Source organism: Dunckerocampus dactyliophorus, chromosome 10 (assembly GCF_027744805.1).
Source record: "Dunckerocampus dactyliophorus isolate RoL2022-P2 chromosome 10, RoL_Ddac_1.1, whole genome shotgun sequence".
In the NCBI taxonomy this organism is placed as follows: domain Eukaryota; kingdom Metazoa; phylum Chordata; class Actinopteri; order Syngnathiformes; family Syngnathidae; genus Dunckerocampus; species Dunckerocampus dactyliophorus.
In genome coordinates this window covers 8,287,287-8,313,506 of record NC_072828.1, presented here as the reverse complement: position 1 = coordinate 8,313,506, position 26,220 = coordinate 8,287,287, and the positions used below count along the sequence as shown (strand labels likewise).

At 41.6% G+C, this 26,220-nt stretch overlaps 1 long non-coding RNA gene across 1 annotated transcript in view; it reads right to left on the bottom strand.

Moving 5' to 3' along the window:
• Positions 1-641: 641 nt before the first annotated feature.
• Positions 642-26,220, bottom strand: part of LOC129189050 (uncharacterized) — a 72,267-nt gene continuing 46,688 nt past the window's right edge. The window contains exons 2-3 of the long non-coding RNA XR_008572727.1: positions 1,105-1,202; positions 642-1,026 (exon numbers count right to left, since the gene is read on the bottom strand). This is a non-coding gene — a long non-coding RNA (uncharacterized LOC129189050). The remainder of the gene's footprint in view (positions 1,027-1,104; positions 1,203-26,220) is intronic.

Here is a 26,220-nt window from a genome sequence, read left to right as displayed (position 1 = left end):
TGACTCCAGGTGAATAAAACGGTATAAAGTTATGATGTGGTGATAGCTAAAAAATCATGTGGCGTCCACACATCACGACTGTTATCACTGACATATCAGTGCCACTATTTTAACATTGTACAGTTTTATTTTTGCATATTTTTATGATGTGGTGGTGACTGAACACTGCAAAAAATAAGCAAGTCCTGAGTGTACTCCAACTTTAAATTTTGACTCGTTTGTCAGGTTCGTAGAATGTGACAAATACATCTACTTATCATATATCCTGCACTTGCACAATGTTAGTCAATTTATTTACTTATCATTTATTTATTGATTTACTCATTTATTTTTCTTTTTTGCTATTTTATATTATTTTTTTGTGAATTTTTTTTTTGAATTCTTGAACAAACTCTATGTATCCTTTCCTTTTACTATTAAAGAAACTGAACACATGAGATAAACTATGAGCAATTGCTGCGACACGGAGAAAGGGTATAATTAAATAAGCTTGCTGCTACTTTTCACACATGCTGAATTGTGCAATGAGCCTCAACGTAACTTTTTAAGCACGTTTGAAATAAACTACGGTAAACCATTACCATTATTGTGCTGTATCATACTGAGAGCTGTTTGTAACATTTTAAAAACTCAATTTCGCTACACGGGGGGGGGGTCAAAATATTAGAAACAGCTCTCAGTATGATGCAGTGCAGTTGCACCGCTCCAGTGAACATTATAATGATTGTAAAAGCAGAATATTTGATGGTGTCTGATGGTGCATGATATCCTAAAACTTTTTATGGCGTTCAAATTTATGCTGGACGCTGTACAAGATCAAATTAAGAACTCTGTTCTATCAGTGGAGATGTTACACATTACACACAACAGCCACCAAGACCCAATTGAAACTAACAGTAAGATTCCAATGGTTCCTTGTAAGCTCCAAGTGAGATATCTGCTGTTTCCCAGCAGAAGCAAACCCACTTGACGTCATAAACACAATGGAGATGTTCAGGCCTCATTTTGCTGAGTGGGAGGAAGCGGCTGAAGGAGAGCAGACAAGAGCTTTAAGGAGGAAGTGGATGGTGATTGTTGGGCTGTTTGCTTTCCACCGTTACTCACCCAGATGACTTTGCCCTCCGAGGTGAGGCGGACAACTTTAATCTTCTGCCGCCGTCTCATCCATTATGGCCGCCGGTGGCTTGTAAGCTGCCAGCCTGCTGGGAGGCAGCACAAATTAATGGTGGAGGACTGAGTCACGAATCAAAGTTTTCAGAAGCAGAAGCATTTGCACATAAAACAGCAGCTCTCACACCTGACCTGCTTAAAAAAAAGCTCAAGATGAGAGTTTTTTTGTGTTTTCTTTGTCAAGAGACGGCGTGTTTGCGATGGAAGTGCTAACAATGTGCTGCGCTGCTGTGCACACGCCCACACACATCCAGCCTCTCCATCTTTGACGCCACGTGAATATGATTAAAACCTTTCTCTGGGAGATGGCTGCCTCCCGCAGCCTGCAGCCTTGGGAACGAGTGGGTGTGCACATGCGAGCGCTCGCACACAACATGCAGCAGATTGAAGCTGAACGCACGAGCCGACACGCCGCGCGTCTTATAATTAAACACATGAGCTGCCAAGTCGTCAGCGACGCTAGCTGCTTTTCCTTTTGCGAGTCTCTCCATCCGCGTTCATCCGACGGAGACGGTCCCTCCGGTGTCTTCTAGGATGCATGTGAAAAGTTGATTAATTGTTTGAATCTTGGAAGTGGATCGGTGTAATATTTGCATCGGAGATGTTGGAATGTTGTGCCTAGCATTAGAGCAAGACTCGCATGCTGCCTAAACGAGCTGCCACAGAAAGTAAAGATTAAAGGGGTCCTATTCTGCTTATTAAGGGACTTGACTGACTAAATCAGGGGTTCTCAAATGGTCTCAAACAAAGGTCATAAAGTTGCGGCCCGCTTTTATTTCAGTCCTTTTTATTTTTATTTGTCACGGCGAGGCATGGTGTTGTGTGGTCGACGATCCCAAGATGCAGAGACGGGACACAAGCGCAGGTAAAAGTCATTTAATTCATAAATGGAGCAGAGCAGAAAGAGGGATGAGGCAACAGAAACATGCAGAACATGCGATGCTCCAATGCAGGATGACGCTAACAGCTGAACTAAATAGAGCAAAGCGCAAATGAGCGGCAGGTAGTTAGAACAGAAAAGTAAAGGCAGCCGAAAACAGAACAGAACAAAACAGGAAGTCGTGCAAAATAAAGGCATGAAATCGGAACCAAGGCATACAGGGAAAATAAACAAACTGTCACGCAGGCTGAAGCACGGAGCATGACATTATTTGTTACACATTTATTTAAGTTATTTGTATTTTTTTAATGCTTTTATTTAAGTTGTTTTATATTTTATGCTTTTATTTAAGGTATTTTGATTTTTACTGATTATTTTAGTGATTTCTTTTACATTTTTGTCATTTTTATTTATTTTCTATTATTTTTCCCCTTTTAAGTAATTTTTATTGTTATTGATATTTAAACTTTTATTTAAAGAATTTTTATTTACATTTATTGTAATTATTTTTTACACTAAGTCATTTTAATTTGTATTTATTTATTTATTTTTTTTACGCCGTTATTTAAATATTTTTTGTTTTATTTCTTTATGTTATCTAAGTCTTTCTTTTTTATTTACTTTTATTTTTTACACTTTAAATCAGGGGTCTCAAACTCAATTTCCCTGGGGGCCAGTGGAGGTAGAGTCTGGGTGAGGCTGGGCCGCATCAAGTATTGGGAGTAGGGCTGGGAATCTCACGGTACCTCACGATACGATACAATTCACAATACATCCATGTGATAACACCACTGTTAGTTCAGTGTTGGTGTTTACTTGCCCCTGTAAGTATGGAAGGAACACTGAGCTTGCCCGGATGTTGCGGGCTGCAGTTACACTACTCTTTGATGTCCAGTCACAGGCCGCAAGATACGATATGGTGGTCTGCTGCGGGCCGCAAGTTTGAGACCCCTGTTTTAAAGTCATTTATATTTGCATTTATTTTAATTTTTTTTACACCTTTAGTTAAATCATTTTTTTTGTTTATTTTTATGATTTTTTACAATTGTATTTAAGTCATTATTATTTTAATTATTTTGTTTTTACAATTTTCTTGAAGTCATTTTTACAAATGTATGTTTTTTGAAAAATCGTCTATCATCTTTTGAAACATTAATACACATAATTACATGTACAAAGGGAATTTTAGAGGAATTTATTAAAGCTTTTGTCAATGAAAAGAGGAAAAACTGATAATTGCATGCATACAACTAATGCATAAAGTAAAATCAAATCTCAAAAACCATATAATCAGATATTTTTATGTAATTTCTGCAATGTTCTGCAATGTAAATATACCAAGGAGCAAGATGACTGAAATCCATCCATTTTCTATGCTGGTTCTCCTCATTAGGGTCATGGGGGTATGCTGGAGCCAGTTAACCTAACATGCATGTTTTTGGAATGTGGGAGGAAACCCACGCACGCACAGGGAGAACATGCAAACTCCACACAGAGATGCCCGACGGAGAATCGAACCCAGGTCTTTCCAATCTCCTGACTGTGACTGTGTGGCCAACATGCTAACGACTAGACCACTAGACCTACTCTGTTGTGATTGGCTCAAAGCTGCAAAGACAATGAACAATCAATAGTTGGTTCATGTCATGGAATGTCTGCCTAGCTTAATGTGAGTGGGAGTGGCGCGGTCAATGGCACGAGGAGCAAACAGGTCGTCTTCAGAATCACCTGAGGGCTCTTTTGGCCTTCATATTCATGAGGTGGGAAAACAAGGGCCGGTGTGGCCTCTCGGGAGCTCCTGATGCCGATCGTTTGCCGCAGGGCGCACCATGTACGCTAACATCCCACACTGCCCTGTGTGTGTGTGTGTGTGTGTGTGTGTGTGTGTGTGTGTGTGTGTGTGTGTGCTCGCTCATGAGCAGGTCAAGAGCTGCAGTGGCTGGCAGTGTTTCACACTGTTGCCAGGAGGGGAGCATCACACATAACACACTCACTGTATCTTTTTATGCACCACACACACACACACACACACACACACACACACACACTACAAAGCCTCACAGAAAAATGCCTAAAATGTGACATGAGCCAAAACTTTGAAACAAAACAATTTTCCCTTGAGGGCACATATAAAAAAAATGAAAATGCGCAGGACCAAGATGATATTCTTCACATTTTAATTCATCAAACACGCTAATATCCATCCAATGTGGGTCAAGGTATGCTAAGCCATTAAATAAATGTAAAGAAAAAAACGGTTTAGGTTTTTTCTTATCACTATTGTCCTCTACCATTATTATTATTTTGAGGGCTTTCATATAGTCATCCCTCCTTTATCGTGGTAAATTGGTTCCAGAACCGACCGCGATAAGTGAATTAGGATTCAATATTAATAAATGGAATATTTTCGTAATTAGATCATGTTTATGACTTTCTAAATATGAGTTTTAACATTATTTGAGCTTTGTCGACATGAAATAACACCCCAATAGTCACTCCTATTATTTTATATTTACATCACATTGCGCAGGCTACGGTATCTCTGCAGGGACATAACAGAGGGCCTTCGCTATCATAGCAAGCTACCGACCTAACTAGTTAGCCTCTCCAATTTACTTATTCTAAGCTTAATAAAGTGTTTCAAATGGAGTGGGGAAGAAGGACAAAATCTTCACATGGAACCTTTTTTTCACTGGATCTCAGCCATGGCATGTCGGCTCAGCTCTGCTGGCTCAGTAGCCGATCTCCATGCCATGTGAAAGGTAATGTACAAGTGTCTCATAACATTACTGATGCCTAGTGACCAGAATACTACAAACAACTCGGCTTTCAATATTTTTTGACTAATACTGTAATAGGCCATAGTCAACCACAAAACAGCAATCATTTCTTAATTGATTATTTTAAAAAAACACAATATAGTGAGGGACGACTGTACTCGAAAACATGCCAAATTTTACGAGCATGGGTATCCTGGTAAAAATTGTCATTGTGACATTACGCACGAAAATCATCAAATGCCATATGCAGTAATGATGTGCGGATCGATCCTGAAATATCAATACTTACGATACCATCTCTTCATATGCTAAAATCGATACTCAAATAAAAATATCGATAATCTTGATACTTCAGCCATTTGTCTGTTGAAACAATGACCGATCGTAAACGGAGCCATGTGTGAATTGTGAATAAAGTTTTCATTCTTATAGAGGTTCTTCATAATCAATCATTTATCTTAATTTTGTTTAGTTTGATTTATTTCAAACAGGCATAGAATGTTACATTGAAATACAGAAAATATTCACAATTCACTGCTCCACATGTCTGAAAGGGAGCAGGAAGAAGCAGAGCTTATTAAATCCTACCCCCTCTCCGTATCACAGCAGTCACTAATTCAGTTATAGATTTTGTTCTCTGTCTGCGTCCATATGCACAAATCACAAAAAGGTGGGGACGTCAGGCCCCCAGGCAAGAGCCCAGGACAAAGCCAAAGCACACCATGACCTCCACAGACCTCCCCCAGCTCTCGAATGCACCAGTCAAAGGCCCAGAGCCCCTGCAAACCCCGCCGCCCTCCAACGAGGAGCCAAAATGGCCAAACCCACAAGGGTGTATGATCCATAGGCGCACCAACAGTTTTGATAGTTCTTTTGTACTGTCATTCAACATTCCTCTTCATCGTGCCACCGACATGTCAAAAACATGCTTTCAAGGTGACACCTATTATCCTACCATTTGGACCTCATCATTGCAAGGCTCCAAACAGAAGCATCCACGAGCCCAGGCGCCACAGAGCGCCATCTGCAGGCTGTTGTGGCCCCAGCCCCCGCCAGAGAGCAGCAAGCCCTGAGCAATGAAGAGCACCTAAACGCCAAAGACCCAGACACACACACCCAGAAGCCCAGGGAAGGCCAAGCCAAGCCCACCAGCAGAGGCCACAGCACGCCCTTGTCCAATGCGAAATTCCACCCAGAAGCCCGACACCCCCAAACCCTCATGTTCTGTGCCTTGTCAATTCTTTCATCATGAAAACAAAACAATGTGAACAAACAATAACAGCTGTGATTGAATAAAGAATAAGTTCTTTAGTGTAGCCTGTAGATCTGTCGCACATAACAACATACATCTTTGTTTTACATTTGTTTGTGTACACACAAGTCCCCCTTAATTCATATTGACTTCATGGTTTGTTTATTTTTACTTATTTTCTTTTTTTTATTGTTTAAAATACCATTTTCACATATTTGATATGATTTTGTCCTCTGTGTTTTCTGTAGTTCTATATTATCTACCTCAATATGCTTATTGGTTTAAAATAAATATATAATTTACTCAAATTAATTATTAAATTAATCATTTAATTCATATAAATGTCTTGGAATCTTTATGCTATAATATGAAATACATTACATTTTAAATTTGACCACAGACATTAGATGAATTTCACCAATACCAGCCTAACTTTTACTCAGCGTCAGGATCGGAAACAAAACCAGTGGTATTGCACATCACTAACATACAGTGGAACCTTGGTTTGTGTCATTAATTCGTACCACAAGGCCCTACTCTAACCCAAAGAGACGCTAACTGAATCAGTTTTTCCCAAAAGAATTCATGTTTTTACTTAATCCATTCCAGAAAGCCAAATGTGATAACACAAAACACATTTTTATGGTTTTACAATCACAGTTTTACATGCAGAAAACAATAAGAAATGCATATAAATATCTATAGCTGATGAATGAAAGGGATAAATGAACATTCACCTTTACCTTTGCCTTCATTGAAGGCGTGATTCTTGATGTAACAGTTCCCAAAGACACAATGTGGCAACGAGACACCACACTGACACCACCTTCCTGTTTTGACATGAGTTATTTCTTCAATTCAATGGTGTTTCTCTCCTCAATAATCCAAAATAGAGCCAAAGAAAGTTGAAAGTGCAAATATTTTGATAAAGAAGTTTAAAAACACTGTTGAATGAATTGAATTAAAGATATAACTCATGACAAAACAGGAAGGTAATGTCCGTGTGGTGCCTCGCTGCCACATCGTGTCTTTGGGAACACTCACATGAAGAATGTCTTCAGTGAAGGTAAAAGTAACCTTAAATGTGAATTTATCCCTTTCATTCATCATTTATATGCATTTAGAATTATTTTATGCTTGTAAAATTATAAAAAAAACGTGTTTTGTGGTAACATTTCTGAGAGTCAACCACCGATGACATCATAGACGGGCTACGTAGCTGATTTCGAGTTCCGTTGCTATTTTGTAACTTAGCAAGCTTGCTTCTTTGTTAGAAACAAAGGACATTTTAGGATAAAAACACATTATGAACACAGTTGGATTCACGCAGTGTGTTAATAACACAACAAGACGTGCACCTTATTGTTTGCTAACAGGAAAATGTACATAAACGGAGGCAAAATTTTCGACGCTAGCCAGGGCGGACGCTAACCGATGTTCCACTGCATTGTAAGACGCACAGCTAGTCGGCCATTTTGCTTTGCAGGTGCCATTGTTGGGCCATTTACACTTTTTCTTTTGTTTTCCTGTGTAATGGTCTAATCTAGGCTGTGTTTCATTTTTCACATACAGACCTCTAATCTCAGCTACAGTATGTCGGCCATATTGACTGGAATACCCTCGAAATGAAAGGATTGTCGCTTGTCTTAAAGCAATAAGACCTAAGATTTTGTTGGTTGTTGAGAAACTTGGCTGATCTGAGCTACCTCGGCCATCTTGGAATGCACACCTGTTGATTCTGACTCATTAGATTCTTTACACTCATAGTATTGACTCAGGATGGGAATCCGACCAGGATGCCATATGGGCCGGCCAGATGTCGTAGGCACCACCGAGGGCCATGATGAGCTATTTATATCCCCCACCCCCCAACTCTCCCTTTCCGCGACCTCCTGCCTGTGGGAGTGTGTGGGCCGCATGGAGGGGAAGAATCCACTCAGGTAAATTATTCATTAACGAGTGCCGAGCGGAAGCGGGGAGGGCCCGACACGGCTCTCAATAAAAGAAGCGGCGTAATGTGTGTTCACATCAAAGCGACACCACCCAAATGAGAAGTGACGCCACTAAAGGAGGCGACGTCGCTTCGCTTTCTGATCAAAGGGAGACTGGCAAGGCTGCGGTGGGCCGGGGAGGCGGAACCAACGGCAGGCCTGGTTGTCATGAGGCAGAACCAGAAGCAGGATTACCAGCTCACTCAACCTGGGGAGAGCCTGTTTCCATTAGCATCAGCAATTAGCCACTCTGATTTTGGGCCTTTTCAAACTCTCTCAACTCTAGAGTGTGACCTCGGTTAGCGTATGCCCGGTTAGTGTGTTTTTAGCCCCCAAATTTTGCCGGTCAGCGTACAACATGGCGGATGACTTGTCGTGTTATTAATACTTGTTAGCAGAATATTAGCTTATAGAGACAGGAACCAGAAGTCAGCCCCGTCGCCCGCCTATGATGGCATCAGCGATTGCTAACACAGTTACTCCACAAGTCTGTGCTTTTTCTTTTGATCACAGCTACAAAATAACCCAAAATGGAGCCAAAGAAAGTTGTAATTTGATAAAGAAAGTGAGAAACACCGTTCGATTAAATAGATAAGCAAAACACGAAGGCGGTGCCCGAGTGTCTCTCTCTGCCACAATCGGCAATCATCAATCTGGTAAAAAGTGACGTTGAATGTTCCTTTAACCCAGGGCTGTCTTTTGCTGTCGCCTTTTTAAATAAACTTTCTAAAGTTTTTTTTGTAATGTCAAGCCTTTATTCACAATAATTTGAGAAAAATTACGATTTTATTTTGTTTTGTTTGTTTCTTTTTTAAAAAAAATCTATTTTTTTTCTTTAATATCAACTCTGTGCTACTAAAATGACATTAATTTTCCTCCTAATTTTATGAGTTTATTCCCATAACATTTGTAAGACTTTTTTTGTGAAAATACGACTTTTTCTCTTAATATTGTCATGGTTCACTTCCTGTCTTTGCCATCTGCTTTCCCTGCCTTCTCCTGGGCGTAGTCTTTTCTGCAGGAGCCCTTTCTCCGGCTGGAGGCGGGACTACAGGGCACACCTGCCTCTGATGAGCCCCCACCTCTTTTTAAGCTGATGTACTGCACCTGGGAGACGCTGGCTTATTCCTTGCGGTTTGTGCCACGGACATGGACAACTGTATTCTAGTTTCTTGGACCTTGGTCACATTTGCCGCTTTACTTGCTAAACTCATGCTCTCCTCATGAGGACCTAGCCCTTCCCGGCGTCTCCAAGAGTACTCCCTCAGCCTTCCACCAAGTCTTGGTATCCATGGTGCTTTTTTGTTCTGCTGCCTTACCCACGCACCATCGGCTTTTGTTCTCGTTAAACTCAATTAAAGACTCACTTACCTGCTCACCTGCCTCCTGCCTCTGCAGCTGGGGTCCAGCGCCGATCCACTCGTAACAAATATTTTGACTTTATTGTCACAAAATTGCAGCTGCTTTTTTCAAATTTTCAACTATTTATACTTTCTTCCAGTACATTTCTTTCTTGTATTTATGACTTCATTCATTGATTTTCTATGCCGCTTGAGCTCAATTGGGTGGCACAGGTATGCTGGAGCCTATCCCAGCTACACTTTGGTCACGGACAGGGTACACCCACGGACACACTACTTTATTTTGTTTTGTTTGTTTCTCATATTACAACTTAAAAAAACTACTTTTTTATTTCAACTTTTAAATGATTTCAACTGCTACTAAAATGACTTAATTTTTCCTCATAATATTTCAATGTTCTCATAATATCTCAACTTTTTCTCATTAGAAAATGAATATTTTAAATTTATTCTTGCAGATTTTTCAGTTTTTCTTGTTTTTTAGTTTACTTGTTAAATTATATTTTTAGAATGTGCCGCAGGCCAATAAAAAAACAGAGGAGGGCTGCAAATAGCCACGGGGCTGCAGTTTGGACACCCTTTCATTCGGAATTTACATGCATTTCGAAGCGGTTTCTACATGTAAAACCAAAAAATCATTTGGGATAAGCAGATAGTTGGTAGTTTTGGGGGATCCATCAGAAAGTAGATCACCGGCGCCTCTGACATCAAAGATTCTGTTTGCTTCAAACTTACAATATGAGCGAGGCAGAGCGCATCCCTCAGAGACAATCAGCTTAAAGTCACTCACGCAGCCATTCTTCTTCTCTGGCAATTAAAGTTTAAACAGCTTCCTTTTTTTTTTCTTGTGAGTTTTTATCTTTTAAAGGCTGGAAAGTGGAGCGCATCCCCACTCTTGTCAAAAAGACAACCAGAGAGAGCCGTCCTGTTGGGGCCTCGTCCTCGTATGGGGCCTCGTCCTCGTAAATGTCAATGTTTTATTCACGTGCAGCTTCATGACCGAGGTGAGCTCGCAAGCAGAACCTTCGTCTTCTTTTTGCTTGACTTGTTGTGAGCAGTCGGAGGTGCTTTGATGGGCTAAAAACAAGAAGCACATTGTGTATGCTAAGTGTGTGATGTCTGTGTAATTAGCTGCTTCTGTCGTCTCCACAACAGCCCCAGTGGGAGGCCCACTCTCAACGTCTCGCCTCCCTCCCGTCCTCCTTTCCTCCCCTTCGGCTTCTCACGTCTCCTCCCCGTCCTCCACAACATTCCACCATCCTGCTGTTGGGCTGTAGCAAAGAATTAGCATCACATATGGAGCTACATGGACAAAAGTAGTGGGGCTGCGACAGCAAGTGTCCCGTCTTTGCAATGAGGACAGCTTCCACTCTTCTGGGAAGACTTTCTAAAACATTATGGAGACTTTTTTGCCCCTGGTCCTCCCAATAGCAAAGTGGAGCATCTTGAGGGCAGATAAAGGTCATTGCTGTCGTTTGCCTTCTCTTCGTCAACAGCTGGTGATGGCGATACATGACCATGACTGTGTGCTGCTGAGCAGGCCTGATGCGAACACACACGCACACACTCTCACCCACACACACACACACATATGTAGGATGAAATTAGAGCTCCTTCCTGACCTGTGGTTGGTGTGAAAGTGATGCTGCCTCACAGCAGAGGGAGGGCAAACGTGTGTTTGTCTTTAATAAGGAACCTTGTGCATTGTCGGTGTTTGCTTTGTGTGTGTGTATGTGTGTGTGTGTGTGTCTTACGGCTCATGATGCCCGCCGTGCGCACTCGACTGACAGCTGAGATTGGAGCCAGTGTTTGCCTCCTCATATCTGCTACGCTTCACGTCAGCTCGCCATCGTGCTCGGTCCTCTCGAGGAGATACTCGCCTCATTTGATGACTTCCCTCAAGAAGGCAATCGCAGGAGCCGTGAGGACACGTCCTCTGCGTTGTAGCTGCTGCATGAAAGCTAATTATTTACTTTAAGTATACTGATCAAATCATTAATAGCCCTCACATTTCAGCAAGCGTTTCAACTAGGATGTACTTTAGAGTAATCAATGCACAGCTTAAACAGCAGTACAATACTCCCTCGCCACTTCACACTACGGATTTTGCAGCTTCACTCTATCACCGTTTATGAAAAAATATTAATTAATAAATCATCACGCTATCATGATTGAATACAATCTATTATTAGTCAAAAAATCTGCATATTTAAGCAAATTTTTTTATGTTTTTTGCCTACATTAAGCATAAATGAACTAAAATACACATATAAGGCATTCAGAAGACGCATTCAAAGAGTTTGTTATGCTATGTAGTATACTACATTGGTCACTAGGTGTCAGTAACGTTACACTGATGAGACAATAGCCACCGCAGGAAGTACTGTCTAGAATAGGAACAACAACAACTCTTCCAATGCAAACATGTGACTCCATCCATCTTTTCTATGCTGCTTATCCTCACTTGGGTCACGGGTATGCTGGAGCCTATCCCAGCTGACTTCGGGCAAGAGGCGGGGTACACCCTGGACTGGTCGCCAGTCAATCGCAGGGCACATATAGACAAACAATCATTCACACTCACATTCATACCTATGGACAATTTAGAGTCACCAATTAACTGTGTGGCTAACATGCTAACCACTAGGCCATGTGAGTCCATATTATGTCTTTTTTATGTCTAATATGTCTTATTTTCTTTTATTATGTTTTCTATATTATGTCATACGAGTGTAAAGGTGACAACAAGGTTGTTATTTCATGGCTAGAAGGCTCTAACAATGTTAAAAAAAAATATTTAGAAGGTTGTGAACAGGTTTTATATGCTCTAACTACGAAAATGTTAAATTAATATACGTATAACAAATTCTACTTCGTGGAAATTCACTTATCATGTTCGAGTCTGGTTTGACCGTGATTAACGAGGGGTTACTGCACACTCAAACCTGTTTATATTGACAACTCGTCTATGTTCACCAAATCTTCCTGGCCCACCGTGTTCTTCTTATTGCAAAAAAAGTGATGCTGAAGTCGACATCGACATTTCTATGAAAAATGGGTTTGTTTATGTCGCGAAGTGTTGTAGAATTGTTAACGCCATCATTATCGCTAAGTGACGAAACTACTGTCTAGGTACATAGCTTTAAATCATGCACACAGTGACTTCCTGTTCGGTTCAAAGTAAGCTTTAAAATAAAATCATGGCAGTAACCTGGATTCTACTACAGCGACAAAATGCATCCATATTATTTGGTAACCACCGGAAGTAGGCTTTATGCATATACAAAAACTTGACAAACTACTATTGTCAGTGTAGTCAAGACAAACAAATTACTGCAACTCTTATCAGTTAGATAAGAGTATGGGGCGGGGGGGTAGTAACATAGTCAAACATGGTGGTGGCTGCACGAGTGCTGCCGGCACTGGGGAGCTGCGGTTCACATAGGGGAAAGATGAATTCCAACATCTACTGCGACGCTGTGAGGCAGAGCAAGATCTTTAGAGGACTCCACTGTATTGACAGACACGTAATACAGTATTTATGTGGTCGAGTAGGCTTATAATGACTCACAATTTGTTCTCCATGATGGAGGCGCAGCGTTAGCGGCTACTGAAGACAACATCTGTCTGTGCCGTGACGCCGCCGGTGGAGCCATGCATCTGTGAGAGCAGAGTTTGCAGACAGAGACGGATGAGAGGGAAGCTCAGCATCCTGGACACACCATTAGGCACGCAAATGATGGGCGCTGCGTGAATTTGAGCTGATTTGCATTGCTAGCGTTGTCATGTGGTTGATAAATATATCACAACATGCTCAGTTAGAGGTAGCAATCCAACAATATGTTTATGATTGTGCAATTGTACCCTATCTTACTGAGAACCGTTTGTATTAATATTCCCACACCACTAAACAAAATGATCAGAATATTCGAAACAGCCTCCAGCCCCCGAGCTGCACGTGCACGAGAGTTGACGAGAGAGGAAAGAGGACGAGGCTTGTTGTTTGGAAGTCGTGAAAGCTGCTTTGTCATTTTTGACGCGGCTCGACAGCTCCCACTTTCATATGCTAATGCCCCACTTTGTGTTGAACGTAAATGACTCACCAGAAGAAAGCGTCAGGTAGAACACTTAATTCAAGGCTCAGAAGAATCCAATTTTTGTTATAAAAAAAAAGAGAGAGAGAGAGACGGAAACTTCCATAAGAAGCTGCAGCACTGAGCAATAAAGAACTTCCATGACTTCCTGACTTGTCGAATACAAACTTGAAATATTGTCAAGTCAATTTAAATAATATAGCGTCAAAGTTATCTCAAGGCACTTTACACATGGAGCAGGTCCAGAACCACGCTCCTCATACATTAAAGCAAACCAACTGAAGCCCACCTGAGCAGGGACTTGGCGACAGAGGGAAGGAAAAACTCCCTGGCCCTGTGTGGAAAAAGTGATCCCCCTACACACACACACCCACCCATCCAACAAGAGAAGTGGGGAGCGAAAAAAAACAATACCAAACTAAGCTCCTAAGGGGGAGTACAGTGTGGGACTGTCAAAAAACCTCAGCATACATAGGCACAGGTTCCAGATTTTGTCAGCATAAAGCTGAAACGCCGACTCATCGTGTTTAGTCCTGACTCTGGGCACCCGCAAGAGACGACTCCCTGAGCTTGTTAGAGTGCAAGATGGTTTATGTTACTCTAACATGTCAGAGATGTACTTAGTTTGCAAGACCATGAAGATACACGAGCAGCGCTATTTTAAAGTCTATTCTCTGAGCGACAAAAAGCCAGTGCAGAGACCTGAGTACTGGACTAATATGGTCATATTTCCTGGTTCTAGTCAGGACTCGAGCAGCAGCATTCTGGATGTACTGCAGCTGTTTTACAGCTCATTTAGAGAGCCCGGTGAGAAGGCCGTTACAGTAGTCCAGCCTGCAGGAGACCACGGCATTTATTAGTCTCTCTAAATCTGGCTTGAACACTATTTCCTTGATTTTGGCAATGTCAGAAAGACACTGGCCAAAAACGGCCTGCTTGGCAGAGTTGCAAGACGAAAACCACTGCAGAACAAATAGAACATTAAGGCTCGTCTAAGAAAACATCTTGATGATCCCCAAGACCTTTGGGAAAAAACTCTGTGGTCTGATAAGACAAAAGTTGAACTTTTTGGAAGTTGTGTGTCCCATTACACCTGGCGTAAAAGTAATGCCGAATTTCAGAAAAAGAACATCGTACCAGCAGTAAAATATGTATGGTGGTGGCAGTGTGATGATCTGGGGATGTTTTGCTGCTTCAGGACCTGGAAGACTTGCTGTGATAAATGAAACCATGAATTCTGCTGTCTACCAAAAAATCCTGAAGGAGAATGTCTGGCCAGCTGTTCGTGACCTCAAGCTGAAACCAACTTGGGTTGTGCAGCAGGACAATGATCCAAAACACACCAGCAAGTCCACCTCTGAATGGCTGAAGAAAAACAAAATGAAGACTTTGGAGTGGCCTAGTCAAAGTCCTGACCTGAATCCTATTGAGATGCTGTGGCATGACCTTAAAAAGGCGCTTCATGCTGGAAAACCCTGCAATGTGGCTGAATTACAACAATTCTGCAAAGATGAGTGGGCCCAAATTCCTCCACAGCGCTGTAAGAGACTCATTGCAAGTTATTGCAAACGCTTGATTGCAGTTGTTGCTGCTAAGGTTGGCCCAACCAGTTATTAGGTTTAGGGGGCAATCACTTTTTCACACAGGACCATGTAGGTTTGGATTTATTTCTCCCTTAATATTAAGGTTTCATCTAAGTTTCATCTAAGTTTCATCTAAAAACATGCTTTGTCAATTGTTTGACATATTTGAAAGTAATGCAATAATTACTGTCCATGATAACTAATTACATTTATTAAGGAATACCGCAAATTCCAGACTATTGAGCGCAACTGAATATGAGCTGCACCTACCAAATTTAAATGTTGTACATGTAGGCCGCACTTGTCCATAAGCCGCAGGTGTCCATGTTGTAAGATGGGACATTTACACAGGACGACACACTGTAAAACTTGTAATCCTACCTGCACTCAGCATTCCCAGTGTCATTTGTTAGCTCCGGTGAGACGTGAGATGCTTTTTTTCATTGGAGTTCAACAGCTGCCTCAGTCCAAGCAGTCCCTGCAGAAGCTGTAGTAATTCTACACTTGATCAAACTTACTTAAGATTTGTCAAATGAAAGCATGATAGCTGCGTAAGACTTCAACATGTGTGGTATTAGCTTCTATTGTGGAAATGCACCACTTTCTCTTTCAACACTCTAAACATCATGAGAACCATAGTTGTTTTAGCCATAAATTAGCTGCATCATTGTTTATGCTGCAGGGTTCCAAGCGTGTGAAAAAATTCAAACAGTGGTATCTCGGTTAACGTTCGCCCCTGTAATTTTTGCAAAAATTCTGCCTTGGCTTGCGTTCGTCTGCTTGTTTAGCATCCAAAATACCATCCAGTTTGTTTACGCCGCCATATTGGATCACACCTAAAGACTAAATGTCACAATACTTGCAGGTGATCGCGCAATGCATTGTGGGCCATGGGCGGCATTTTAGGACAACAGCGTTTGTTTATATCAGAGTTGTAGAAAGATTAACAACATAACAAACACATGGAGGCGATGGACAGGGTCCAAGATCTCAAGATTTTACAGCTTAAAGATTCAAGATTCAAGAGAGTTTTATTGTCATGTGCATGGTAAAACAGCAGTTATACCATGCAATGAAAATCTTATTCTGTTCATTCTCCCAAGGAAAAGAAAGAAAAACACAAGAAAGAATAAGAACATAAGAAACATAAACACATATACATAAATACCAAGAAATTAAGCAACAACAGAAGAGACATTAATGCAAGTAAATAATACAAATAAATAAATAAATAAATAAAGTGCTATGAGTGTGTGTTGCGTGTGGCGTGTGTGAGTGCTTCATTGAGAAGCCTGATGGCCTGTGGGTAAAAGCTGTTTGCCAGCCTTGTGGTCCTGGACTTCAAACTCCTGTAGCGTCTGCCTGATGGTAGGAGTGTGAATAATGAGTGTTGTGGATGTGTGCTGTCCTTGATGAGAGACTTAAAGAGAACACTGTCGTCATTTCAGAGGTATGTAAATGTGACGGAAGTGACTCCTTCATCGGCTGCGGTGCACAGGGGTTGTTGTTTTTAATTTTCTATATTAAAAGGCAAGATACATGTTTGTTGGTCGTAGAAGGTTGACATCGAGTTATTAGATATATTTTTTTACATTTTTGTGGTTGCAGCAGAATAACGTGTTTATTTTGTATTATTATTTTAATTGATGGTTTTGTGGGGGGTTTTTTCCCCACAAAACTACGTAAAAGTGATGTTAAATGTCCAGTTGTCCATTCATTTGTTATTTGTAATTATTTTTGCATCATTTCCTACATGTAAAACTATAATTATTGTCTACTAAATGTGTTTTGTGTGAACATTTTTGGGTGTCTGGAACGGATTAATTGGATTTACATTATTTTCTATGGGAAAATTTGCTTTGGTTAGAGTCCGTTTAGTTTGAGTGTAACCTTCTGGAACAGATTAATGATGTTAACCAAGCCACTAGTGTATAACAAATAATTTTTTTAAATACATTTTTTCCAACACTACAAGTTTTCGATGATGACAGATGACACGAAAAGACGCAACGCAGTGACTACTGCCAGTTGACAGCTCAGCGCGATAGCCTACATCAAAGCTCTGAAGTATCACACGCCATCCATGTTGCTGCCGAACAACCTTAGAAAGTGTGTGTGTGTTTCCGCTTCCTTTGTGCGCTTGTGTGTGCTTTTTGCCTACTTAAATATTTGTGCGAATAAGCAGCAGAGAGCCGACAGGCCGACGGAGGCTCAAACATCCTTCTGCTGTCAAGAAACACGGCAGCTGAGCTCACACGCTGTGTTTGACTGAGCTTTTCTACTCGCTGTGAAGTTGAAAGCACATGCACGCAGGCACACGCATGCACAAGAATATGTTCAGGCAGTAGATGAACATTTGCAAGTGCTTGCGGGAACAGGAATGGTGGAATGCAACGCTAGAGGAGAGCACGGGCGTACCTAATATTGTGGCTACAGAGAACATTGAAGGTTAAATATCATTTCGTGCTGCATCCTTCTGAAAGACTCGTTCCAAAGTTGGACTTTTCAGTTAGTCAAACATCTGTTTTGTCCCATCTAGCCTGAGGAAAAGAAGCTATGTCTACACCTGCGCCAATATTTTAAAAACTCATATTTTATATACGTGTTCACTGTGTTTACTGAAACAACCTGCAATCCTTTATAAAAAAGTATTGCATGTCGGTGAGTTTGATTTGAAAACGTCTATAATCCGTTGCCATGATGGTGTTGTTTGTTGTTGGGAGCGTGAAGACGTGTTTCCCGAGCAGAGGAAGGATCCGATAAGTCCAATCAGCTGCTCGGCTGAGTTTGCCGAGGACGGTTTGTCACCCAAGTGTCTGCGTCCTCGCTGCGAAGGATGCAGGGACACGATTCGCATCCTCATCCATATTGATGGCGAGCGCCGGCATCCAGCGACACCGGAGCCTGTGGTTTGTGTGGAGTGGAAAGCGCTTGTTCCGGTAATCTCAGCTTGTTTGGGTCACTTTGTTGTTTATCTTTGTCCCTCTCCTTCTCACGTTGCTCACCAGTTCTCTTATATTATCTTTATTTTTATCTGTGAGGAACTTATGTTCTCGTGAGTGAGCCTCAAAGTTTTTCTGTCTTTAGATCTTTCTGACATCCAAAAGGTGCAAATGTACTTCATCCTGTTTTCCAAATACACTGTTAAATAGACAACTGTTTTGGCCATTTGTTTGTACGACAACAGGGTTTTGGAGCTTTCAGAATTTGACAATAGGTCTTAAAGTGAATGTTATGGAAATGAACTGCAAACCAGAGGTGTCCAAAATGTAGCTTGGGGGCAATTTGTGACCCCTTAGTTAGTTTTTTATGGACCACAATCAAAAAATACAATTAAAGAAGAACACGTAATTTAATAAGAAAACGTTTAAATGCAGTACAAATACTATACACTAATCCCCTGTTTAAACCGGGATTTTCGTACTTATAAATGGAATATTTTTGCAGTTAGAGCACAGAAACCCTGTTTACAACGTTCTAAATACGTTTTTTTTAACGTTATTAGAGCCCTCTAGACATGAAATAACACGCCTATGGTGGGGGGTAGCAGGAAGTGACGTCAGGGATTCAAAGCTGAGTTGTGGCCGTTGTCAGATAATTCAAACTTGCAATAAAAGCCTGTTGTTCCAGCGAGCAAGTCTGGTGCTTGTGTGCTTCGCCGAACAATACAGTAACATTACTGACACCTAGTGACCAGTGTAGGATACTACATATCAACGTTGAATGCGTCCTCTGAATGCCTTATATTTGTATTGTGTTTATTTAGTGTTAACATGCACTAGCATAGTTGTAGAGTTGATCCAACGACGCAGAGTGAGACCTCTTCCTCCGCCAGCGCCCTGTGATCAGCTCCAAACAAGGTGAGCTACACTTCCTGTGCGGGTCCCCCGAGATGAAGCATCCATGAATCGGATGGAGTGTTGATTAGCGGCGGATGTAGAAAGATATTCCAGCGTAATTAGAGACGTGTGCGGTTTCTCGCTCTGCAGCCGTGGTAATACGAGGCCGAGCACTAACGTATTTAACTGCCAATCACCGGCCTGGCTAATATTTCCCTGGTGAAGAGATTCTCTGACACGCTGGTGATTGATTACCGTCAATTCCTGAGCGGAGGCTGCTGGGCAAGTGTGCGTTTATTTGTGCTAGCAAACCCACAAAAGGGGTAGAGAGGATTTAAAGAGGACATGAAAGTGTGCAGATATTCCCTCAGGCTGTGTTTCAACATGCAAAGCCACCTGCACGCCCCCGCCCCCTCATTTGCATATTTAAAGCTTTTTATAGACAATGGCGGGCACCATGCATTCAAGTCATCTTTTTGCATACGTTTACCTAATTCCCCGCGGCGCGTCTTACGGATGTGCTGGACAAGAAGAGAAGATGGAGCGGGGATGAGGGATGGCAGGGATCAGAGGGAGAGCTGGGCTCGGCGCCGATGTGAAGTAATTGATGTGTTTGTCTCTGCAAGCAAAGGAAATTCCGCCGCACTTGATCCCATTTGGCTCCTCTCCAGAGGATCGCAGGTTCACATGTGCTGCACTTCAAGGCTGAGGCATGTGCACGACACCCGTGCACACTCAGCATGCACGGTACACACACGGATCCACCGACAGGCCGCTCATTTCCACACAAATCAGCCATTGAAGTTGTACTCTTGAATGAGCAGATACTTATTTTCTTTTTTTTACACACAGCTGGGTAAAGAATACCTGTGAAACTTTCCCAGTTTCCCCAGGAAACTCCCGTATTTTGCCCTTCTTTCCTGGCGCCCTCCCGTTTTAATAGTTTCAAATATCAAAAAGTCTCCGGTTCTGCTGGAGCAGCAGCGCTTCCACAACACTCAGGCAACATCGACGTAACACATCCTGTAGCCGGTAAGTCAGACCTTCAAAGTAAAAGCATGCCAGTTAAATAACATGGTTGCACCGCAGTAGGCAGTCTTACAGTATTAGGCAGTACCAGCAACACCCATCAACATTTGCATTTGTAAATAAGGGAACAGGAAATAAGGAAAATGAAGGAAAGTAAGGGAAAATCTCGTTCATTTTCCAAAACCTCCTACCGGCTGGGAAATTTGGCATTGGTCTGGGGGTTAGGGTGTTGTTTGAAATGAGATTTTTCCTTATGTTTTTGAAAATTGGCATAGAAACAACATTTTCCCTTATTTTCCTTCATTTTTCCTTATTTTCCAAAAGTCCCTTTTTTTTACAAATGCAAATGTTGACAAGTACGAGGTAAAGTACGGACGGCCACATCCAGCCTTTTGCCTGCCGGGATCTGTCCCACATAAGGTTGATCCAAATTAGAAAATAAGATTTAAAAAAGTTACTTCATGCGTTGATTAAAATTGAAAAGCTTTCATTTTCAAATGTGTATTTTTCTGCCTCGCTCACTATTATCTGCACTTTGTCTGTGACTTTACCCACAAAAATGTCCTCTCATGCTAAAAAAAAAAGGAAGCTTGATGTTGAATGGAGAATTTTTAACAAAAGATGGGCTGCTAAGTATTTATTTAGTGACGTCAGAGGTAAAGCCGTGCGTTTAGTTTGTGGAGAGCAGATGGCTGCGTTTTAGGACTACAATTTCACATGCACAAAAACTGATGATGAACCGGCACGGATGTCTGAAGCATTGCTAGCTAAGCTGCAAAAACAACAAGGATTTTTTTTTTAAAGCGCCTTTACGTCCAAGTAAGCAGCCGGCAAGACTTGTTTGGCTAAAAACAGCAAATCATTCCAATAGTCGGTCTGGCTTGGACGCACTTGTCGAAGCTCAACAGAGACGAGATTTCTCTCACTGAACACGAAAAAAGAAGAAAAAACTAAGGAAAATGGAAGAATTTGCATAAAGCTGATTTAATTCTGGTCTTCATTACTGAGATTGAATTGAAATCTTTATGCTAAGTTAATTATCCCTGGCCTAATCATCACATTTACTCCTACCAGTCCCATCTTGTCAAAACAATTCATTTTTTCTGCTTTTATGAAGATACTGAATGGATATTAAGCATCATTTAGTTCAGCCTTGGGAAAACTGATAGCCCACCCTCTTATTTATGAGACTTACATTTAGTTATTTAGCTTTTCTTTTGGTTCTGTCTTGTATAAAAAGCTGCACTTTGTCATATCAAACCTGTGTATTTGCGGTTAAAAAAAAAAAAACATTTTAGACTTTTTACCTCAAAGAGGAAAGCCTTTTTTTTAGCATCCGCCCCAGTTTGCGTGTTTTTCCGTTAGCGTAAAAAATTTACCCCACATTTTTCCTCGGTTTGCATGGATTCTTCGGTTCGTGTACAATATCGCGTGAGTTTTGTCGTGTTATTAACACACTGATGTGAGATCAACTGTGTTCTTAATGGGTTTTTTTTTTTACCACAAAATGTCCTTCCTTGTTAGCATCCTATTAGCTAGCTACCAGAACCGGAAGTCAGCTACAATACGTCGTCCATTATGATTTTGTCAACGGCTGACTCTCAAAAATGTTAACAACAAACACGTTTTTAAAGTTTTACAGGCATAAATCAATTCTAAATACATATAAATGATGAAAGAAAGGGATAAATGAACATTTAAGATTACTTTTACCTTCATCGAAGACGTGACTGTTCCCAAAGACACAATCTGGCAGCGAGATCAACCACCACACACATTCCTGTTTTCAGTCACGTCAAGAATCACGTCTTCAATGAAGGTGGAAGCAACCTTAAATGTTCATTTATCCCTTTCACTCATCATTTATGTGTATTTGTATGCATTTCAAATTGCTTTCTGCATGTAAAACTATAAAAACGTGATTTGTGTTCAAATGTTTGGCTTTCTGGAAAGGATGAATTGGATTTACATGATTTCTTATGGGAAATATTGATTCGGTTAATGTCCGTTTTGGTTAGAGTCTGACCTTCTGGAATGAATTAATGATGCTAAACTATACAATGATAAATGTATGAGCAGGGGTGGGATGTACATGTTGGTGAGGATCTGTATTTCTTCCATCATTAGCTGTTGTGAAAACCTACTTAAAACACTGACAAGAACTACCAAACCGATGACAAAAAACAGAGGACGTCTCATTTGGAGAATAGAATTTGTTCATGCTGCCGTCCCCACCGGGTGGAGCTGAGGCTGACTCGGAGGTTAAAGATCACCTTAATTGAATGGAAATACCCTTAGCTTTATGTTTGTGGGGGCAATGTGTGTGTGTGTGTGTGATAGATTAGCCATAAAGAGTAAAGCCATTTAAGCTCCAGCGCCAAAGGCCACAGCATCACATCAGCCTATTTACTCATTTACAATGCTCCACCATTGCCCCCAACAGCCTGCCACTGATACATCACACACACACACACCTGCTTTAGAACACTTTGCAGCATTAATTACTGCATGTAGAGCGCAGAGATAGCACAGTCCTGAGAGACTGTGTGTGTGTGTGTGTATGCAAAACTCACACGGCACCACAAAACAGTCTGTGATAAGCCGGCAAAAGTAATGAGAAAATAAATATGATGAAGAATGTTATTGTCGCGTTTTATCACAGACTGACAAAATAATGATAAAAGAGAAGAAAAAGCTTATTTATATTCCGCCAGTCTTTTATACACTTTATCTCCTGGCTGGAACTGGTCTCTTTAAAGCCCGGCTTTGCTTTTAACGCCGCGTTTTAACCCTCATCTGGGAGCTTGGCTACGTCCTTTAGGAAAGAAAGGATACAAGGCATTGTTGGATGAATAAAAAGACAGAATGGACGCATCAATAAGTGAATGTAGATCAAATGTTAACTAAGTCAACAAACATTACAATCTGTTTAAGGGGTTAGGCAGTTTTTTCCCCAGAAAACCAATGTCATCCACCCTAAATCAGTAATGATTTACAATTATAAATACAGCCAAACCTCAGTTTTCGATCAACCCAAACAAAGCAGCCTGAGTGTGACTCCTAAATAACCCACCATGGGGCCAAAGAAAGTTGCGAGTGCCAGCAGTTTGAGAAAAAAAAGGTGAGAAACACTATCAAATTCAACAACAAACTCATCGCAAAATAAAAGATGGTGGGCCCTTCCCTCCTCCGCCTCCGCTCATGTCCATCTTTGCCAACACTCTTCAAAAAAGATAAAAATGATATCAAATGTTCATTTGTCCATTTCATTCGTGATTTGTAATTATTTTCCGTATTGTTTTCTGCATGGAAAACTATAATTATTCTCTATAATACTGTATGTATTTTTTGTTAATATTTTTGGGCGTCTGGAACAGATTAATCGGATTTAAATTACAGTAATCCCTCACCATGTTGTGCTTTGAATTTTGTGGCTTCACGTCACCATGGTTTTTCAAAAAAGGTATTCATTCATAAATCATGCTGTTTTGTGGTTGAATACAGCCTATCATTAGTCAAAAAGATGGATATTTATGCAAATTGTACATGTTTTTGTCTAAATTAAGCATTTTCAAGCATAAAAATGGCTAAATTAACTCAAATAGGCTTTCAGTCTTTGGTGTTCGTACATTATAGCGATCTAATTCATCTTATCTCTGGAGATCATTACATGGCTGTTTGACGTGTGTGGTAAAAGGCAGTGTGCTAGCATGAATTAACTTGAGACAAATGTGCACATTAGCACTCAATAAGTCATCAAAACTTACCTTTATGTATTCCCACATAGTATCAGCATTTGAGACCAAATATGAGGTGAAAGAAAAATAATAAAAATACAGTAGTAGTCTATCTGTGCGGTGAGAGAAAGTTAGCACACGCACAATGGACATGCGTCAAGTGAGACGGATGTAACAGAGAGAATCCGGCCACTGTTCAAAATAAAACATCATGTAAATTATTTTTTCTTTCTGTGCGGCCCGGTACCAAATGACCCACGACCCGGTACCGGGCCGCGGCGCGGTGGTTGGGGATTACTGATGTAATGTACAGCATATAACACATGCTGATGTGACGTAGCTGGAATATGGTGGCATCCTGTGTGGTTTTGACAGTCAATTTTGTTACGGCCTCAAAACTTTCAGGTTACATGTGGGGATCGACTGTATGTCATATAACAACTACTGTGCATGCTAGCCTGCCCCTTAAAGTGCCGGGAATTAAACGGCGCAGTCGACGTGCAAAAGTGTCCAGTGGAGCAGTGAAGGCATCACGTTAGCAGGATTACTGCAAACAGAGGAGCTGTGAAATGGCGGCTTATCTCCGCCCCGTCTTTAGCGCACAGCGGGCTCGCTTTAGCAGTCTCCGCGTCGCGTTATCGCGGCGGGCCTATAAAAAGTTAGTGCGCGCGTGAAGCTGCCACATGTTCTCGCACGTTCCACCACAGGAGATGACAAGCCGCTAACTCTGCTTCCCAGCCATTTTTAACTCAGGTGCCAAGAGGATGGATTGGCCTGGGTTGCCATGCCGACGCACTCTAAAGGAGGCGACGTAATTAAAGGAAAACTCCAGTGTGTTGTCAGCATCAAACTTGAACTTTTTTTTTAGCAGCCAAACTAAAGTTGCAGCGTGGGCTCAAATACTTTATGGAAGGAGTGATGGTTACCCGGAATTTTAAGGTGTGATCCTGTTACCATGGATACCATGTCAATGCAAGTACAGTACCTGTGTGGCGTACATGTGCAACTGTGAAGGTTTCTCTCAACTCTCCTGTTTTCTCCTGGAAACTCCCATATTTTGCACTTCTTTCCCATCAGTATTCCGTATCTTAGCTTTCATCACGTTTAACAATATCTCAACACTTTCCCTTTTTTCCCCAGCTTATTTTCCGGCAAAGTTCCCTTATTTTGGAATGAAAATGCTTAGGTAGGTATGCTTCTTCATGTCTGGCATGGCATAAGAAGCTTTATAATTAGTGTGCAGTGTGTCATTAGTGTATGAACCATCACCCACTACAGTTCAGGCTCATTAAAAGTTTCAAGTTCACTTATCAGTCCCAAGAGGGGCTTTGTCTGCAAGACGTACGATAATCGTCATGGTGATGATAATGATCATTTTCACTCTTTTCATGCTAATCACATCTAACGGGCTTCCTTTGTGCACCGCGTTCATCATGCACCAGGGTAGTTTAGCAAAGTAATGAGTGCGTCCTCGCAGTCCGGCAGGAGGACAGTACGGTTTGGTCGCCATGGTAACACCTCCCCTGCTGCGAAACGCCCTTATTACAGTGCGGCTTATAATGACATCAGCCAGCCAGGCGGCGAGAAACAGACCAAACACAAAGAGCATTTCATGAGTCTGATGATGAAAAGTTCACAAAAGGTATCAAACGCAATTTGTCGGTGAAGTTTGTAATGCGGTGGCCTCGTATGAAGGTTTTGTGTGGGTGAATTTTCTTCCTGGTGTGCACTTGTTTGCTTCCATACAATTTTTCACATATTCAACAGTCTCGGCAACTTTACACAATGATGACTTAGTAGGGTATCAGACGGGTTGCAAGTGTGTCATACTTAGGAATCAAGTGATTTGTGACACCCACGTGCTTGCTGCCCACCGTGGCCGGGCAAGGCGCATAAATGTCGGATACGGTATGTGAGCAGCCGCCGTGCGTCCGCGGTGGTCAGGGGGACTAGAGTGTACAGCTGGAGGAGTCGCCCGCCGCCGGAGCAGCCGCTGCGGTGGCTGGGCAATGTACACAATGTACACACGCACTCCTCCTCTGCCTTGCCCTTGCGACCTGGCTGCGTGCAAGGTTTTCCTGCAGAACGCAGAAAATAATTTGCATCCCAATTTTGTTACTATGGGCTTTGCGTGCTGTCTGCGGGTTTGAAAATCCGCGCCTCTTGCGATTTTCCCGATTTTTGCACATAGCTACCTTGTTGGAGCATGTATGTCGGGATGTAAGGCCCGCTATAGCCTTGTCGGAGTTCCACAGGGCAGCCGTTAAGGTCCTCCACTGTTTATGTTGTAATAAGCACGTTAGCGGCAGTAATTAATTCATTTCATTAATTACGCTAATTTTTTTTAGCATAATTAACACATACGCACACCTCTCACCACACCTCTCTGTTATGATGACAGAAGGTGGACAGTGTAGCTCTCCACATAGTCTGACGCTCTTTTATAACTTTATTCTGACCTGAATACATCGACAGCAGTGCAATTCCAACACCATATACGTATT